The 13,812-nt window shown below is 47.2% G+C and overlaps 1 protein-coding gene across 4 annotated transcripts in view; it reads right to left on the bottom strand.

The window, feature by feature from the left end:
- Positions 1–13,812, bottom strand: part of GPR45 (G protein-coupled receptor 45) — a 119,779-nt gene that overhangs the window by 8,369 nt on the left and 97,598 nt on the right. Inside the window, exon 4 of one of the 4 annotated variants that reach the window (XR_013961494.1) lies at positions 10,813–13,455. The exons of the other annotated variants lie outside the window; for them this stretch is intronic. The gene's annotated coding sequence lies outside the window, so the exon portion shown is untranslated. Of the gene's footprint in view, positions 1–10,812; positions 13,456–13,812 lie in introns of those variants that run through there. 4 annotated transcript variants of the gene reach the window in all.

The raw sequence follows: 13,812 nt of genomic DNA, 5'->3' as shown, positions 1-13,812 counted from the left end.
TGTTTATGTAATGTATCACGTTTATTGACTTGAGGATGTTGTACCATCCTTGCATCCCTGGGATAAATCCTACTTGGTCATGGTGTATGATCTTTCTGATGTACTGCTGAATCCGATTTGCTAGAATTTTGTTGATGATTTTGGCATCTATGTTCATTAGGGATATTGGCCTGTAATTCTCTTTCGTTGTGTCTTTATCTGGTTTTGGTATTAGGGTGATGCTGGCTTCATAGAATGAGCTTGGAAGTGTTCCTTCCTCTTGAATTTTTTGGAATAGTCTGAGGAGGATAGGTTTAAGTTCTTCCTTGAATGTTTGGTAAAAATCCCCTGTGAAGCTGTCTGGCCCCGGGCTTTCGTTTGCTGGAAGCTTTTTGATGACTGCTTCAATTTCTTCCATAGTTATTGGCCTATTGAGATGTTTAGATTCTTCCTGATTGAGTTTTGGAAGGTTGTATTTTTCTAGGAATATGTCAATTTTCTCCAGGTTGTCCAGTTTGTTGGAATAGAGTTGTTCATAGTATTTTTTAACAATCCTTTGTATTTTGGTGGGGTCTGTTGTTATTTCTCCCCTTTCATTTCTGATTTTGTTTACTTGGGTCCTCTCTCTTTGCTTCTTGGTGAGCCTGGCTAGAGGTTCATCAATCTTGTTTATCCTTTCAAAGAACCAGCTCTTGGTTTTTTTGATCTTTTGTATTTTTTTTTTTGGTCTCTATGTCGTTTATCTCCGCTCTGATCTTTATTATTTCCTCCCTTCTGCTTACACTGGGCTTCTCTTGTTGTTCTCTTTCTAACTCTTTGAGTTGTAGGTAATTTATTACCATTGTTTCTTGTTTTTTTTTGCAGTAGGCTTGTATAGCTATGAACTTCCCTCTCAAGACTGCTTTCGCTGTGTCCCATAGATTTTGGATTGTTGTGTTTTCATTGTCATTTGTTGCCATGATGTTTTTTTTATTTATTTCTTCTTTGATCTATCAGGTAACCCAGTCATTGTTTAATGGCATGCTATTTAGTCTCCAGGTGTTTGATTTTTTTGGATTGTTTTTATTGTAGTTGATTTCTAGTTTTATGCCATTGTGATCTGAGAAGATGCTTGATATGATTTCTATCATCTTGAATTTGAAGAGACTTTGTCTGTGACCCAATATATGGTCTATCTTTGAAAATTACCCATGTGCACTTGAGAAGAATGTATATTCTGTGGCTTTGGGGTGAAATGTTCTGAAGATGTCAATTAATTCCATTTGGTCTAGTGAGTCATTTAGGATTGATGTTTCTTTGCTGATTTTTTGTTTAGAGGATTTGTCCAATGGTGATAGTGGGGTAATAAAGTCCCCTACTATGATTGTATTGCTGTCAATCTCTCCCTTGATATCCTCCAGAAGTTTTTTTTATGTATTTGGTTGTTCCTGTATTGGGTGTGTATATGTTTACCAGAGTTATTTCTTCTTGTTGGATTGCTTCCTTTAGTATTATGAAGTGGCCTTCCTTATCTTTTTTTATGTCCTTCACTTTGAGATCTAATTTGTCAGATATAAGTATTGCTACCCCAGCTTTTTTTCCATTTCCATTCGCCTGAAAACGCTTTTTCCATCCCTTCACCATCAGTCTGTGTGTGTCTTTTTTTCTGAGGTGGGTTTCCTGTATACAGCAGATATAGGGGTCATGTTTTCTTATCCACTCAGTTACCCTATGTCTTTTGATTGGGGCATTTAATCCATTTACATTTTAAATTATTATTGACAAGTACTTGTTTGTCGCCATTTTTATTCTTTACCCCTGTGTTCCTTCTTCACTTCCTATTTCTTTTTACAGCAGACCCTTCAGCATTTCTTGCATTGCTGGTTTTGTGCTAATAAACTCTCTTAGTCCTTTTTTTGTCTGTGAAGCTCCTGATTCCACCTTCAATTTTGAATGATAGCCTTGCTGGGTATAGTATTCTTGGATTCAGTCCCTTGCTTTGCATCACTTTGTATATTTCATTCCAATCCCTTCTGGCCTGGTGTGTTTCTGTTGAGAAATCAGTTGATATTCTAATAGGAAATCCCTTGTAGGTAACTTTCTGTCTCTCTCTGGCAGCCTTTAAGATTCTTAATTTGTCATTGTTGTTCGCCAATTTAATTATGATGTGTCTTGGTGTCGGTCTTTTGGGGTTCAATTTGTTTGGGACTCTATGTACTTCTTGGACTTGCATAGTTTTTTCCTTGCCAATATCATAGAAGTTTTCTGTCATTATTTCTTCAAACAGGTTTTCTAATCCTTGCTTCTCTTCCTCTCCTTTTGGTACCCCTATTATGCGAATGTTGTTTCATTTTGTGTTGTCCCCAAACTCCCTTAGGCTCTCCTCTTGCTTTTTAAGTCTTTCCAGTTGCTGTTTGTGTGTTTTTTCCTACCTTGTCTTCTAATTCACTGATGCAGTCCTCAGCCTCTTCTAGTCTACTGTTTACGCCTTCCATTGTGTTCTTTATTGCAGCTTTGTCGTTCTTCATCTCCTCTTGATTCCTTTTCATGTTGGTGACATTCTCATTCAGCTCCTTATTGTTCTCATTGAGTTGTGCGTATTTGTCATTGAGTTGTGTGTATTTGTCATCCAGTCGTTTAAACAATTCTTTCTCTGATATGCTGCTAGCTTCAATTTCATTTAACTCCCTTTCTGTGATTCCTATTTTTCTTTCCTTTGGGCATTGCTTTTTTGTCTTCCCATGTTTTGCTGTAACTTTCTAATTGTAGGTCCGATTGGTTTGATACTCAGGTTCTTTTGGGGATGGTGCTACTGGTGTGATCTCTCAGGTCTCCTGGGTTTGGTGATCTAGTGTAGCTCCCTACTTGAGCTATTTGGGTTCTCTTGATGTAGGCCTGTGAGCTGGAAAGGTACAACTGTGGTGTCTAGAAGTCAGCAGCCATGGAGGGGAGTGTCCCAATTTTTGCTGCCTTGTGCCCTTGATTAGAATTGCACGTGTCCAGCGGGGACTCACAGTGGCACCCAGGAACCGTCTGTTGGGGTGATGGGTCTCAGGAGGCCTGCGTTCTGGAAAGGCATGACTGTGGTATCCAGAGTTCTGTAGTTGTAGGGTGGGCAGACTCAGCTTTTGCTGCTGCACCTGTGGTGGATATGCGCACGCTCCCAGCGGAGGTTCACAGGGGCACCCATGGTGCATTTGCCAGCAAGGGGTGCTGAAGTACTCTGACGGGCCCTGGCACTGAAGCCACGTAATTGAGGCATCTGTGTGCAGGTATCCAGGATGAGTGAATTCAGAATTCTACTGCCAGGGGAGTAGATCTTGTCCAAGATCACACCCAGCAAGGACTCACAGCAGCTCCCACAAGCACCCTGTGAACAGATGGACTCAGGGTGCTTGCCCGTTGGAAGTGCGCATGTGGACTGGTGGTGTGTTTGCCTGCGCAGAGCTCTGACACACTTTGAGGGGCCCTGACACTGAAGTTAAGCAGCTGGGGTGTATGTGGGCAGTTATTCAGGTGGAAGGAGTTCAGAGTTTCTACTGTGGGGCAGCGCGTCCTTGTCTGTACAGAATCACACCCAGCAGGGGCTCAAAGCAGCTCCCCAGAGGACCCTGTGGATAGATGGGCTCAGGGTGCCTGCCCTTTGGAAATGTGCTCATCTGCAGCAGTGAGTTTGCCAGCGCAGAGCTCTGATGCACTTTGAGGGGCCCTGGCGCTGAAGTTACACAGCTGGGGTATCTGTGGGCAGTTATTCAGGCATAGGAAATACAGAATTTCTACTGCGGGGCAGCACGCCCTTGTCTGTACAGAATCACACCAGTGGAGGCTCCCAGTGGCTCCCAGGCGCTGCCTACAGAGTGGTGTGCCCTGGATGCCTGCGTGGTTGGAAATGTGCGAAAGAAAGTGGTGTCTGAAGTTCTGCCGCTGGGGAGGGGGAAGATGCACTTACTGCTGCGGGAAGGGTGCACCTTTGGAGGTGGAGGTCCCAGGGTCCGCAGGTCTGCAGCTGGGGTAGCAGGATTTTGACTGTAGTGATTGCTGGGTCGCGGGCAGTGTCCAAGTCCTGTCTGGGTGGTGGTGCTGATGAGTTCCTAAAAAAGGCCGTTCTCCCCTTCAAGATGGCATGGGCTCCGTGCCAGAGTCCTGCAGTCCAGGGAGTGCCCGCAGCAGTAGTAGTCTCTCCTTGTCCAAGAGAGCTTGGTCTGCCAGCCCCTGCTGCTCCCGTGAGATTTAACTGTCCCTTACTCACTCACACACTCACCACACACATCCACACACTCTCCTTTCATACCCTCACTCACTCACTTCCCCTTCCTCGCCTCTGTCCTGCCAGCCACCATCTTTCCCCTCCTAATGATTTCGATTCACTATTTTTAAAATAATTTAATTGAGTGACCATTATAACTATAAAAATATACTTATATGTCTGTATGGCCTATCCAATATGGACAGTATCTCTTCATCGCTATAAAATATGGACTTGGTACCTCTTCCCATCCCCCACATCCTCTCTCCCCTTTCACATTCATACTGTCATCAACTACGCCTGTCATTAATATTTACATCCTTTTCTGAATTCACTACCAGGCTCCTATGCCTTTTATCAGTTGGCTTTAAGAAGTTAACTACCTTTAAAAGTGTTTAGATTCTTATGCCTACATCGCATTGCTCAGGGTTGAGTCGAGTTGTCTGTTGGAATTCCATCTTCCCGCCTGGTGTAACTTGATCCTAGAGGGGTCCTCTGTGTGAGGAGCACATGCCAGTGTCACAGTCCGATGGCATCTATTATCTGACAGCTCGTCGGTTCTGATGCTAATCACATGCCATATTACAGCTGTTCCATGTGCTGCCCGTGGCTTTCCTGGGCTGCTCTCTGTGTTTTCCTGGAAGTTTCTTGTTGCTGTTCTCATTTCTTCCCCAGCGTAGTGAGCCTTTTCCTGTCTTTTCAATCATGCTTTCTTTCAGAAGATGATCCTTTCTTCCCAAGGATCCCCTCCTGGAACCTTTGCACCTGCTCCGCGATTCACCATTTTTTAAAAATAACTTAATTGAGTGACTGTTGTAACTATAAAAATATACTTATGTGTCTGTATGGCCTTCCATCAAGTGTGGGCAGTATCTCTTCATCTCATGTTCCTAACCTTTGTCATCTTCTTTCTTGGTTTCCTTTATTTTTCTGGACAATATCCTTAAATCACTTGCTAAGAAAGGGCTTTCTGAGTCCTTCCTCATCTGGAATCTTCTGCCTTCCTGCTGGCTGCTGGCTTGCAGGCTGGCGTGTAGGCTGGAGTCATTTCCCAGGAAGCTGGGAGGTGCCCCCCTCTGGCACTCTGCATTGCTGGAATGAGGTTGCAAGTAGATCAGATTCTTTTCCTTTTGTCTATTGGCGGTTTGATAGTTTCTCTCTGAAAATGTCTTTATAAGGGTGTAGCTAGATTTGGGTCTTTTCTCCTTTACTGGATGGATACTCAGTGGGTCTTTTAAATCCAAAGCCACGTACATCTGGACTGGAAACATCTCTGGCTCACACCTGTATTCGTTTCTCCCTCCTGATTGTTTGGGTCAGTGCTGGATCTCACCTATTGGGCCTCAATTTTTCTTTTCTTTTCCAGGATATATTTTAAAATTTTGTCTCATTAGTCCCTTTTTATGCTATGCTCTGGGGATTTTTAACTTTATGTTTAGTCCTATTTAATTTCTAATTTTGGCATTCATATTTTTTAAATCTGAGAGCATTCTTATTTTCTGTGCTTTTTGCATAGCACTTTATTCCTTTATGGATGTACTATACTGACAGGCACAGAGTAAGAAAAACAGTCCCCATACTCCATAAACCCCCAGCTGAGGCACAGGAAGTCTTAGGATAACACCTGCTCTTCTCTCCAGCAGGTGGGAAATGGATGCGTAGAAGACAGCTCTGATGGTTGGAAATCTGTGAGGGGGAGGGAAGGAATCTCTTCCTGCTCTCTAAATATGACAACTTTATGTGGAACCCGTTTTACGCCAGTGCAACACCCTTACACGCTCTCCTAGGCTTTTCTGATACCCAAGGACCCGTCTTGCCAAGACGCACAAAACTCGTGGAGATGAGGCCCAGATGCTGGCAGCACTGCGTCCTGAGGGTGCTGGGGCCTGCCTCTAACCACTCGAGCAAAACAAATGCTGACGCTATTTTCACTTTCTCCTTGCTTTCTTAAAAGTGAAAGTCCTCTTTTATTTCTTTTGGTTTGTGAAAACAGGTACTAATGTAGGTCTTTTGTGGAAGTGAAGTGGTGTAGCATGAACTTTTGAAAAGTGAGGAATATGTACATACATACATACACTGGCATACAGACGCTCATGCACACATGCGTATATATGCATACTCAGGCACATGCGTACACATACATGCATGTACAAACATGTGCACACACATATTGCCAACAGAACTTGCTGCTTCTATTCCAGCCCAGTGGCAGGGCGTTGGTAGACTCTGTGGTTGTTACTGCTGCTTCAGGGAAGGAATGGGGCTCTGGCGTGGATTTCCTATCCTGGCGCAGAAGAATGTTTTGGTGCACGGATTGCTGGGGAACAGGGTGACTCTGCCACTACCTGCAACAGTGTCATCTGTCTTTTTGATACAAACTCTCACACAGATGGTATATTTCAATTTCAATAACTTTATTGGCAATGAGGAAATAGGATGGGAATGCCAGAGTTAGACATCAAGTAGCTGTGTTTAGAAGCAGGTGTTATGCCATATGTCTCAACTTCTAAGAAAAGTGAGCTGAAGGAGACAGATTTTTTATTTCTCAACCCAGACAAGGCCCTTGGGTGGGGGTTTCAAATAGAACTGAATTGGGAAGCCTTTTAAGGAAGCAGATCTTTATTGACGATCCTTAGCAATGCCTGAAGTTTATTGTGTGCTTATTAGATGCTGGCTAAGCCCTTAAGAGACCAGTGCTTCCCTGGACCTGCATCAGCATGACACAGGACCTGTCACACACACAGTGCCAGCATGACACAGGACCTGTCACACACAGCGTCAGCTTGACACAGGACCTGTCACACACAGTGCCAGCATGACACAGGACCTGTCACACACACAGTGCCAGCATGACACAGGACCTGTCACACACACAGCACCAGCATGACACAGGACCTGTCACACACACAGTGCCATCATGACACAGGACCTGTCACACACACAGTGCCAGCATGACACAGGACCTGTCACACACACAGCACCAGCATGACACAGGACATGTTACACATATAGTGCCAGCATGACACAGGACCTGTCACACATGCAGCGTCAGCATGACACAGGACATGTCACACATATAGTGCCAGCATGACACAGGACCTGTCACACATGCAGCATTAGCATGACACAGGACCTGTCACACATGCAGCGTCAGCATGACACAGGACATGTCACACATATAGTGCCAGCATGACACAGGACCTGTCACACATGCAGCGTCAGCATGACACAGGACCTGTCACACATGCAGCGTCAGCATGACACAAGACCTGTCACACATGCAATGCCAGCATGACACAGGACCTGTCACACACACAGTGCCAGCATGACACAGGACCTGTCATACACACAGTGCCAGCATGACACAGGACTGTCACACACAGCATCAGCATGACACAGGACCTGTCACACATGCAATGCCAGCATGACACAGGACCTGTCACACATGCAGCATCAGCATGACACAAGACCTGTCACACATGCAGTGCCAGCATGACACAGGACCTGTCACACATGCAGCGTCAGCATGACACAGGACCTGTCACACATGCAATGCCAGCATGACACAGGACCTGTCACACACGCAGCATCAGCATGACACAGGACCTGTCATACACACAGCGCCAGCATGACACAGGACCTGTCATACATGCAGTGTCAGCATGACACAGGACCTGTCACACATGCAGCGTCAGCATGACACAAGACCTGTCACACATGCAGCGTCAGCATGACACAAGACCTGTCACACATGCAGTGCCAGTATGACACAGGACCTGTCATACACACAGCGTCAGCTTGACACAGGACCTGTCACACATGCAATGCCAGCATGACACAGGACCTGTCACACACACAGTGCCAGCATGACACAGGACCTGTCATACACACAGTGCCAGCATGACACAGGACTGTCACACACAGCGTCAGCATGACACAGGACCTGTCACACATGCAATGCCAGCATGACACAGGACCTGTCACACATGCAGCGTCAGCATGACACAAGACCTGTCACACATGCAGTGCCAGTATGACACAGGACCTGTCACACATGCAGCATCAGCATGACACAGGACCTGTCACACATGCAGCGTCAGCATGACACAGGACCTGTCACACATGCAATGCCAGCATGACACAGGACCTGTCACACACGCAGCATCAGCATGACACAGGACCTGTCATACACGCAGCGCCAGCATGACACAGGACCTGTCATACATGCAGTGTCAGCATGACACAGGACCTGTCATACATGCAGTGTCAGCATGACACAGGACCTGTCATACATGCAGTGTCAGCATGACACAGGACCTGTCATACATGCAGTGTCAGCATGACACAGGACCTGTCACACATGCAGCGCCAAGCCACCCAGACCTACTGATTAAGGACCTGGGTGACCAGCCTTCTGTGTGCTAACTGCCAGGGGGTCAGAGGGTCCCAGAGGTGGGAGCTACTGACACGCTGAGCTCTCTGGCCCCTCGCAGCGGCTCCGTGGTGCATGAGGACCTGGTGAGCAGTCCTGACGGAAGGCAGCAAGCAGCCTGCGTTAGCCCCGAGTGCCTGCATTAGCCCGGCTCGCCACTTACAGAACCAGAAGGTGGGAGTTCACGTCAGGCTTTCGTGTTGGCAATGAGTTAGTGTTTGGAAGAAAGAGCACCAATGTCATCCAGCCGGAACAGAGATGCAGAACAGCAAGAGAGGGCTGCAGGGCATCCGTGGGACGGCGCCGCTGGAGCCAGCAGGCTGTGGACAGTTGGAGCCGGGACAGAGCCGGACACCGCCGCCCACGGCCTGTTACACTCTGTGCCCAATGGCTGTGCTGCCACAGGTGCTCTGGAGCAGATGTGGGTGAGACCTGCGTCCCCTCAAATCTAAAACCTGCTGCGTGCAGAGGATGCAGGATTGCCTGCTGCAGCGATGGGAGGCGTGGGCGGCACAAGGGCGTGGCCACTGTGCAGTCTCTGGCCAATCCTTGGTGCTCCCGGGACACATTTAAGAAATATTCAGGCCAAAACCGGTTTGGCTCAGTGGATAGAGCATCAGCCTGCGGACTGAAAGGTCCCAGGTTCGATTCCGGTCAAGGGCATGTAACTTGGTTGCGGGCACATCCCCAGTAGGAGGTGTGCAAGAGGCAACTGATCGATGTTTCTCTCTCATCGATGTTTCTGACTATCTATCCCTCTTCCTTCCTCTCTGTAAAAAATCAATAAAATATATTAAAAAAAAAAAAAGAAATATTCAGATGACATGCTGGGTGACAGGGTCAGAGGGCGGAGAGGGTGATGCCCTATGCTCCCCAGCAACCCTCCCTGCTCCCCAGCAGCCCTCTATGCACCCCAGCAGCCCTCCCTGCACCCCAGCAGCTGTCTCTGCACCCAGATCCCCTCCCTGCACCCCAGTAGCCCTCCCTGCTCCCCTGCAACCCTCCCTGCTCCCGAGCAGCCCTCTCTGCTCCAGGGCCAGGTGCCCCAAGTGCGAAACTTTAATCCACATTGCCAAAGTTCAGTGTTCTGCATATATGAGGTCTAATCCAGATGTAATTTTTGCTCTGACCAAAGAAACAGCAATAGCATTTGGATAAAACATTAAGCAAACTGTTCCAAAACTGTGCCCTTATTTCTTTTTCCCAGTGACGTACTCTTACTGCTCCAGTTACAGGTGAGGAGGCAATCAGCAGGACTCAGTGGTTTGCTGAGATGATACCCGGGGAAGAAGGGGCACCAGAGCTGCCTGCGCTTCTGACTCTTGTCCCCGGTCCTGGCCGGGCAGGTCCTGTCAGCCGCGCGGGTCAGGGTGTGGACAGAGGCCTGTCCACAGAGGTTCAAAGGACTGTCAGGCTGGCCACTGCCTACCCTCGTACTCGTGACAAGAAGGAACAATTGGTATTTTACGTACTTCTTGACTGTCCACAATAACCTGCGGCCCTTCACGAAGGTCTGTTTTCATGTATCTTCCACGTATCTTTCCTAGGAGAGGCGAAGCACCTAACTCCTCAGAGGCCAGACCCGCAGGGGGTCCCTGGGAATTTTATTTGTGCCTTTGACAATTAAAAGCCAACATTTGCCCCTTTATGAACTAGTTTCTTGGTGCTGCCTAAGGTGGTGTTTTTAAGGCTCTGCACCAAGCATGGAGATTTTGCTAGAGGCACAAAGCATATGGTGCTTGTTTAAATGGATATAGCTTGATATTTAATGAAATCTGAGTCACTTCTGCTTTTCCAAGATGCTAACGATGAAACCCGCCCATGTGGACTGGCTATGCAGGGGGTGGGGGCACGGGGGGGGGAGGGAGGGGCGGAGCTGTGGCAGCCTGCACCCCGCACTCAGGCCCAGGTGCGGGGCTCACTCCAGCGGCACCTCCTTCGGGTGCAGCAGGTCTGCGGTGCAGAGCCTTTCCTTCTCCACAGTCACGCGCAAGCTCCCTGCCTCTCTCTGCTCAGCTTTCTAAGAACCAACCTTAAACTTCTTTGTACCTTTTGCAATTTTTCTAACATTTTATGTCCCTAGTCTGTAAACAAACAAAACACAACGAACACCCAAGTCTGGTAAAAGTCAGCATTTTCATTTGTAATATAAAGAAGACAGGCATAGCTATGTATTCAGTTATAATTATTTTTGATGTTTTAATGTTTTTAACAGCTTTATTGGGACATAATTTACATATCATAAGATTTGCCCATCGTAAGTTTACAATTCAATGAGTTTTTAGTCAATTTACAATGTTGTGCAACTGTCACCACAACTCACTGTCAGAATATTTCTGTCATCCAAAAAAGACCCCTCATTTCTGTTTGTAGAAAACGGATTGAATTTTTAAGAGTGGTTTTAATTCATTTTCCAAAAAAGAGTTCTCAGTACTGCCCAAGAGCACTGAGGCAGGGCCTAAGGGAGGGCCTGAGCGCTGGCAGCCCCTGGGCCATGGAACGAGGAGAAAGTGGCGTTGCGAAGGCGTCCTTCCTATTACAGATGAAAAATCATTTCAGTCCTTCAGCCAGGCCCATGTTGATACTCATGAGTCTGGGTTAGTGAGTACTGTTGAGCGAGAGCGGACAGCTTAACGTACTCACATGCCTCCACCACATGCCTACCAGCTGACATGAAGTCATGATGACTCCAGGACATATGGGAGGCCATGGGGACTTGGGCCATAAGGCAAACTCCAGGGCTTGGGTTCAGATCTAACCATAGTCCAGGCTCTGTTTATAGCCTGTAACCTGGGAACGTCCCCACTGTTTGGCCTCAGATTCTTTTGTACCCACCACTCAAGGTTGTTGTGAGGATGAAAATTTAGAAAAGCACCTTGCAGATCACAAGGCACTAGGCAAGGGGGCGGGGGTGGGCCTTTATGGGCACAGAGGGCGAGTCCTGATTACTCAGTGTATTAGGTTTTAGGAGTAGTCTGAGCCAACTGTGGGAATGTGGGTCCCTGGGGCCGCTGTCCTAAGGGTTTTGCTTCTGAGCAAATTTAATCTTACATGCATGGCAGTCTAAGGCTTTGCAAACCATTTCATGATCGGTGCCTTTCAACTTCTATGATGCCACAGGGTATGTGTGTAGAAAAGCTGGAAGTTGGCACCTGGCTCATCCTTTTAAGTTCCCTCAAGTCGGACTTTTGGGATTCTTCTAGAGACTAGCCAGGGGTGGGCAAACTTTTTGACTCGAGGGCCACAATGGGTTCTTAAACTGGACCGGAGGGCCGGAACAAAAGCATGGATGGAGTGTTTGTGTGAACTAATATAAATTCAAAGTAAAGGAGCGGAGGGGAGAGCAAGAGAACCCTCCGCTCTTTCGGCTCCGCGGGCCGGATAGAACAGCCGAACGGGCCCGAACGGGCCGTAGTTTGCCCACGGCTGGGATAGACAGAGTGTGGGCGCGCTCCAGCTGGCAAAAAGCACACCTTCAGAATTTGAAGGAGAGAAAACCTTTTTTCTCATCAGTGTTGGGGCCCACCGCTCTGGCACAGCCATGGCATTCAAGCCACAAAGGAAATAAGCCAGTTCTTCAGTGACCTTGCCCATCCACAGTGAGTAAGAGGGTCTTCCAAAAGAGAAACAACCACAGGGGAGTTTACTTTGGTTCATAAAGTGAGAAACAAAATCTAAGAGAGGTTAAGTAAGTTCCCATGAAGTAACGTCTTGAGTTGTATAGCAAAGTGAAACTGATGTCTTAGTCTTCAGATCAGAGAAGTGCTCAGTAAATTCTTGGTTTTTAAAAAGTTATTAAAACATTGAAATCGTGTTTGTCAACTTGTGAGTTCTGGATCGAGCACTGTCTCGGCCAATCCCAAACAGCCAGTCTGCACACAGCTGTCTTAACCGTTATGCAGACACAAACCGCCTATGCAGTAAACAAGTTTGTGCATAAATACAGTGACTGCGGTGACATTTTATGCTTCACGAATTGAATGCCTGTAACAGCAAACACCTAACTGAAAATGTTCCTACTTGCATGATGTGTTGGATAGAAATGCAAAGCCTCTGGGGTCCATGTCGGGGGATACAGTGGCAGGGTGGGCGTCTAAGGGATGGCCCTCAGAGTTGGGCAAACTCCGCATTGGACTTCCTGCTTGGCCATCTGTCAGTTGCTCACAGTATTTATATTGATGAGCCTCAGCAATGTTATCTGTGATATGGGTATACAATACTAATATTGTTTCTTTAGGCTTAAAAACTAAATGAGAACAAGCATGTGAAACATACACATTTTGTCTTTCATTGACTCCAAGGGCCATTGATTTTAAGATGCTTCATTACTTTACACCCGCTATCCAGGAAAACATGCTTCCAGTCAACCCGACACGGTGTCCTCACAGCAGCCCGTGCTGGGGAGTCACCATGCTGCTCCTCGCTCATGACTTCTCCCAGGTGGCCCATGCATTTGGAGGTACAGGCAATTATACACTTTTATACTTTGACTAAAGGCCCCATGCATGAAATTCATGCACTGAGGGGGGGTCCTTAAGCCCAGCCTGCCCCCTCTCACAGTCCGGGACCTCTCAGGGGAGCGGGCCTAAGCCGCAGTCTCGCCTCCCTCTGTGGGAGGTGATAGGCTGATCAGGGGAAGGCGCCACCCCCATCACCCCACTGCTGCTGCCACTGCTGGCCACTGCAGCCACCAAGGTGTTTTCATCAACACGGACTCCAGTTCCTTCACCATGAAAAAATGACAACTTTCTTTAGGCATTTTCAAGATGTCTCTTTCAGAGGATATGACATTTCTTTTTTTTTTTTTTTTTAGCCTCACCTGAGGATATTTTTCCATTGATTTTTAGAGAGCATGGAAGAGAGGGAAAGACAGAGAGAAACATCAATGTGAGAGGGACACTTCAATTGGTTGCCTCATGCATGAGCCCTGACCGGGGCCCCGGCCAGGGAGGAGCCTGCAACCTAGGTACATGCCCTTGATCAGAATCGAACCCAGACCCTGCGGTCTGCAGGCCGAGGCTCTATCCACTGAGCCAAACTGGCTAGGGCAGGATATGACATTTCTTAGCCCCTCCAGCAGCTGACCTTCATTTTTTCCTCCAGGAGTGATCACCTTCTTGGATTCTTATTATGCAACTTACCAAGAACACTGCCAGTGGCATACAGGGAGCTTAGC

Source organism: Plecotus auritus (assembly GCF_963455305.1).
Source record: "Plecotus auritus genome assembly, chromosome: 8".
NCBI lineage: Eukaryota > Metazoa > Chordata > Mammalia > Chiroptera > Vespertilionidae > Plecotus > Plecotus auritus.
The sequence above is the reverse complement of the archived record's forward strand: the minus strand, read 5'-3'. Positions and strand labels throughout refer to the sequence as shown.